The 6,488-nt window shown below is 40.9% G+C and overlaps 1 pseudogene; it reads left to right on the top strand.

Moving 5' to 3' along the window:
• The first annotated feature begins 287 nt into the window (after window positions 1–287).
• Window positions 288–1,231, top strand: LOC143382340 (vomeronasal type-1 receptor 90-like; annotated as a pseudogene).
• Window positions 1,232–6,488: the final 5,257 nt, after the last annotated feature.

Below are 6,488 nucleotides of genomic sequence, written 5' to 3'. Positions count from 1 at the left end.
TGATTTCTAGGATATATGATCATTTTTTTTTAATGTCTAAAAGAAAGTTTGGTAATTTGCATCAAATAGAATCCAGGCATGTTTGGGCAATGAAGGGATTAGAGTGGTGGAATGTCTTCCAGGCTGCAATGGAAATTTGCGTATTGGTGGGAGAAAGGGACATTGGGACTCCAGAAATTTTCCTCATAGCAACAGTATTGGCTGAGATGGATGAATTTTAATACTTATGATAATGAATTTCTTCCTTTTCTCCTAAGGAATGTACTCCATGAGCCTTGGCCCCAAAGATGGGAAAACACCCCGAGCTGAATGGTGTTACTAACCTAAGAAGCACCTTTTACTCTGAAGTGGGAATTGGGATCATGGCCAACACCCTCCTCTTTCTGTTCCACATCATCAAGTTCCTCTGTAACAAGAGGCTCAAGAGCACGGACTGGATCGTTGGTCTCTTGGCCCTGACCCACCTTCTGATGCTGCTCACCATGGGGTTCATAGCTGCAGACACTTTGTCACCTCAACAGGGACTTTGGGTTGACAACAGGTGCAAATCTGTCACTAACTGGTACAGGTTGATGAGGAGCCTGTTCATTTCTGCCACCTTCCTTCTGAGTGTCCTGCAGGCCATCACCCTCAGCCCCAGAAGCTCCCCCTTGGCAAAGTTGAAGCCTAAGTCCCCATAGGAGAGCATGAGGTCCCTTCTCTTTCTGTGGGTCTTCTATATGTCCTTCAGTGCCCACTTCTCCATCTCTGTGGTAAATGACTCCAACGGGACGACACCCATCTAATGTTCAGTGACTCCTGCACAATATTACACAGGAGCTACTTCCTCAGGCATTTATTTATCATCCTGGGTGCATTTCGGGATGTCATCCTTATAGGGCTCATGGCCCTCTCCAGTGGGTACATGGTGACCCTCCTGTGCAGGCATAAGAGGCAGTGCCAGCATCTCCACAGCACCAGCCTGTCTCCAAAAGCCTCCACAGAACAGAAGGCCACCAGGACCATCCTGCTGCTCCTGGGTTTCTTTGGTCTCATGTACTGTTTGGACTGCATCGTCTCCTCCTTAAGAACCATGTGGTAAAACGACCCTGTTTGTCATTGTATTCAGATGATGGTGGCCAATGGCTATGCCACCGTCAGTCCTTTGGTTTTCATCTGCACTGAAAAACAAAGTGTTACCTTTTTGAAAGGCTTGTGGCAGAAGAATCATCAATGCTTCATCATTGCATGACGGATCAGTACCCTGCGTGAGCCACCGCCCAGCTTTGTCACAATGAACCATGGAGTGGTTGGTGCATGTGCTCTCTGTGTTGAAGGAATACAGGAAGTGGGTTTTTAAATTTCTTTTTATTTTTAATTTTTTAAAATATTTATTTTTTAGTTTTAGGTGGACACAATATCTTGATTTTATTTTTATGTGGTGCTGAGAATCAAACCCAGTACCTCACACATGCTGGGTTAGTGCGCTCCCACTTGAGTCCCAGCCCCAGCCCAAGTGGGCTCTTTTAAATGATTACTTTGAAACCTGTGAATGAGAAACACCTCCCAGATGCTCCAAGATAAAGTAAGAACTTCATATTTCTGATTGATGTGGACAAGGGAACCCCAAGAGGCCACTATCACCTTATCTGTCTGAGTCCCTACATCTATAGATATGCATAAATGTATAAATGTTGGTCAAATCCAACATTATTAAGTTCCCTCCTATGTTTTTGCAAGGGCCTAATAGGGTTAGCCTGGACACTTAGGTGCTTGGTCAACTGGGAGTTGCTTTTTTTGAATTTTAGAAGTGATGGCCTAACTTCATTATCTGCATGTGGATATTCAGGTTTCTCAGCTCTGCTTGGTGGAAGAGGTGCCCTCTCCCCTTGGAATGGTCTGGCATTCGTGACAAAAAAGCATTTGACCATTTCTGTCAGGGTTTGCCTCTGGATTCTCTATTCCATTCGTTGATTTTGAAGCTACTACCACACTCTGTAGATTGATATCTACCAGAAATGTTGACTTCCAGAAATGATGCCTCTGGCATAATTCAGAAATCTGTATGACCAGAACCACAGCCTTTGGAATGGGAGACCCCAGTCTCCTTTGCTAGCAAAAAAATAAATCTTCTTTTTCCTTTTTGTTGAATAAAAAAGAAAGAAGGATTTCTATATCCGTTAGGATGGACTTTTTTCTGCTTTTGTGAAAAAAAAATTATCAGTGGGATTTTGATGGGGATGGTTGATGACTTTGCATGGAGTTGGATTCTTAGCAATAGTAATTCTTCCAATTGATAGACCCAGGGGTGAAGGATCAGGAGAGCCAGCAGGTAGTTTTTAAATGTTCAATGTTATTATTTATCCAGAAAAGGCAAATCATTGTGACAGTGACCTGTTCCCTGGTTCCCAGTTGAATAGTTAGTAACAAAAAGGCAAAATTAAATGCTGGTGAGGATTTGGAGGAAAAAAACTCATTTATTGTGGGAAGGTAAACTAGTACAATAATAATAAAGATCAGCGTGGAGACTTCTCAAGTAACATAAATAGATCCACCAAAGGATCCAGATATCCCACATCCAGAGGAAATAAAATCCTCACCAGAGTTATTCTTCATGACTGTGTTTTTCGTATCACCATTGAAAACAGCTAAGAGTCCCTAAGCCCAGGTGCCCACCCACCCACGGATGGATAAAGGGGGTCACCTTCCCACACCCCAAGCATCTGTTGAACTTCTCATGAAATCTTTCTTGTCCCACATTTAATCTCACAGGTTCAAAATGCATGGTGCCATCCACAGTGTGCTATCCATAGTCTGCACACCAGCAAATCCCAAGTATGAGGGCAGTGGTCTGGGTTTCCTTCACACCAAAGGACAAGTGAGCCTGGTGGTTAGCCGCCCAAGACCCAGGAATATGAGTTCCAACAGCTGGGTTGGAGGAACATATGTGTCCATTCATCTGGTCTCTTTTTATTGGTCATTTAAAAATTCTCCTTCCCATTTCCCTAATAATGAATGTGTCTGAAAGGCATTTTGTTAGGAAGACTATTTAGGGGAGTTGAGCCTCATCCCATTCAGGTCTGTAGGCTCATGCTTATTTTTTTAATGGCATCTTTTCATGCAAATGCAGTTACAGAGAAAAAAATGTGCACCATGTTATGTTCTTCACCTTTAAGCAAATTGGACTTGACTCCTGTCTTTATTGAGTAATTCAGGGACACAGATTTTCCTGCAGGTGTGTTTGCATTTCCCAGTCCTGACAGCTTTGTGGTGAAACTCCTTTGTAGTTTCTTGTTGTTAGTAGAGTAATTTTTCTTCTATGGCTTCTCAAAACACATTTTCAAATATTCTTAGGGTCTAGCCAGAAGTGTGAACCCTGAGCTGGGTTTAAAACCTTCCAATTTACAGAAACAATGGATGATTTTCAGCAAGGTTTTTCAGGAATAGCTGTTATTCATTCACCTAAACCTTCTCCAGGTTTTCCTCCTCCATATTTCTGGAGCTTGTAGATCTCACAGAGCCTCTGGCCACAGCAGGGCACCTGGTGGGTGGTGGCTGTGCCCTCCCTGAGGTGCAAGCTGCATCTAGTGCTCTTCAGAGTTTCCCAGATAGAACTTGCCACAAAGTAGAGGTTGCTGCCTAATTTCTTCTAAGAATAAAGATTCATACAGCAGGACCAATCTCATCTTCTGCATCTCTTTTTTCCATTTTTACCTTAGGATGCAGAAGGTGATGGGAGCCCTGGTGAGTTATATCTACATGATAATGACACAGCAAAGTATTATTATTTTGGTACCAGGGATTGAACCATGGGTGCTTAACCACTGAACCACATCCTCAGCCCTTTTTTAAATCTTATTTAGAGAGAAGGTTTTGCAAAGATTTTTATGGCCTCGCTAAGTTGCTGAGGCTAACTTTGCAGTTATGATCCTCTAGCCTCAGCCTCCCAAATGCTGAAATCACAAGCATGCACCCCCATGCCTGGCACAGGTTAGTTTTCCTGTGATTTATGTCACTCTCTGTGGAAGGTCCAGTATTTTTGAGAATGTTTGCTTTCTCTATTTTATAAAATGTGATAGTTTTTGCTTTTGAAACTGCATGTTTTCCAGGTACCATTGCACGGCTAAGAGCCATAGTTAAGGAGCCCCCTTGATCACTCTGTGGTGAGGGAAGGAAGACTTCATCTTGTCCCTGAGCCTCTAGACTCCTGTTTGGTAGACAAGTGTGAGTGGCAAAGTCATGGCTGGGAAGTGACATGTGTGACAATTTCTTTTAGCTTGATTTTATTCAAGGCTCCTATTCACCAGAATGCTTTCTAATAAAAATGAGATATTAACCCAGACATAGCTACATACCTATGTATGTAAATAAATAATACTTAAAATATTTACATGTAATATTTTAGTGAGTAAGTCTCATGTATTTGATGGGTTTGTTGTATGGATACATTAGTGTGTGATAGAAAATTTGGAGAGAAGCTGGTTATGGTGGTGCATGCCTGAAATCCCAGCAGCATGGGAGGCTGAGACAGGAGGATCATGATTTCAAAGCCAGCCTCAGCAATGCAGTAGGGCCCTAAGCAACTTAGCATGATCCTGTCTCTTAATTTAAAAAGAGGGGGGGGTGACTTAGAATGTGGTTCAGTGGACACACACCCCTGGGTACACATCCTCTACCAAAAAATGTTGGACCCAGATGGATAACTCCAGATGTGTGCGACCTCGTCTGTTCTACACAGTTAGGTTTTATAGTTACAAATGTCCTCTCACTCTTGTTTATGCTCTGGAGAAAGGTGACTCATTGTTCTTGCCGCTATTGTAGAATTTTACCTTCATAAAAATAGAACTTGTTGGGAGTGGCCCCTGCTCCAAAGACTAACTTCCCCATCCCCAGAGAAGAGCAGTCCAATGGTGAGTCCTGCTGGCTCATATGATCCTTACCCACCAATCAGACTAGCCCTGCTGGCTCACATGTTCCTTACCCAACAATCAGACTAGCCATGCTGACTCACATGATCCTTACCCACCAATCAGAAAGCACCCCAAGTCAACTGTCAAAGCCTTCAACCATTAAACTGTCATGACTGTCAAACCACCCCTGGCTCTATAAATATGCAGAGCTGTTCCTCAATAAATGGGCATTTTCTCCAAAAACAAGCCTTGTTCATTCTTTCAGGACTTACCAATCATTTTAAAGCAACAATGAACTGAGGTCTTAATTTGTGAATAGCATTGAAAATTCATGTCTTCTCATCCCTGCTTTATCCAGAAATTTTATATTCCCATGACTACATTATTTGAAGTAACGTGAATATAATTCCATCTGATGCATAGATTTACAGGTTATTGTAGCATGTGCTGTAAGAGTTTTACAAGGCTGTATTTGGCTACCTCAACTTTTAAAATCAATTAAATTCAGTGAAAGCAAGCTCTCCATTTTCCAGATATGGCATAAGAGAAAGCAATTTCACAACAATCATTATACATTTTCACGTTAAAATGTTATAAATTAATGTTTATATGTCGACTATAAATACACAGATACAACATTATTCTTTTTTTTTAAAGAGAGAGAGAGGTAGAGAGAGAGAATTTTAATATTTATTAGCGGGCACAACATTTTTGTTTGTATGTGGTGCTGAGGATCGAACCCGGGCCGCACGCATGCCAGGCGAGCGCGCTACCGCTTGAGCCACATCCCCAGCCCCCAACATTATTCTTTAAAACATCATTTGAATTAATAATTCAAACTAGTATATGCAAAAGGATGTATGACATTTTTATGTATAAAAACAACTCAGTAGAGGGGAAGAGTTCTGAGCCTCCTTATTACTTAGAAATGATACAATTTGAGAAAATAACCATGTTAATTACCATAATGTGATCACAAAACAATTTAAACGTGTAGATTTGTAATAGTGTAATCCAGATACAAGTCGTTACATCAATTAAAGGTTAAATTTTTTAAAAAATTGACATTTAAACTTTTAAGCAAATATCTACTTGAGTTCTGAATTCTTAAAAGTTTTACCCTATATTCTCAAATCTTTCACATGTCAGATTTCCTTAGCAATTTTTTCTTTTTCATTCCTGGGATTGAACCCAGGGGCACTATGTGACTGAGCTATGTCCTCAGTTCTTTCATTAAAATTTTGAGACAGGGTCTCTCTAAGTTACTTAGGGTCATGTTAATTGATTAGACTGGCCTCAAAATTGTGGTCTTCTTGATTCAGCCTCTCGAGTCACTGGGAATTTCTTAGCATCTTACCTTTCACATCTATATGCCCATGAACTAATTTAGCTTTAGGACTTTACTTTTTAGATGATATTCTGATTCAGTATGTACAAACACAAATTAAATCTTAATTATTACATACATGAGAGGCTTGCATGAAAGTCAATACTTGTTTTCCAGAAAAATATTCTGACAGTAAGTTATTACAACTTTTTCTCAAACAGAGTGTGTGAATGTAGCTCAGTAGTAGAGAATTACCTAGAATGTATGGGGTC

The sequence above is a fragment of the Callospermophilus lateralis genome, chromosome 16 (assembly GCF_048772815.1).
Source record: "Callospermophilus lateralis isolate mCalLat2 chromosome 16, mCalLat2.hap1, whole genome shotgun sequence".
In the NCBI taxonomy this organism is placed as follows: Eukaryota; Metazoa; Chordata; class Mammalia; order Rodentia; family Sciuridae; genus Callospermophilus; species Callospermophilus lateralis.
The sequence above is the reverse complement of the archived record's forward strand: the minus strand, read 5'-3'. Positions and strand labels throughout refer to the sequence as shown.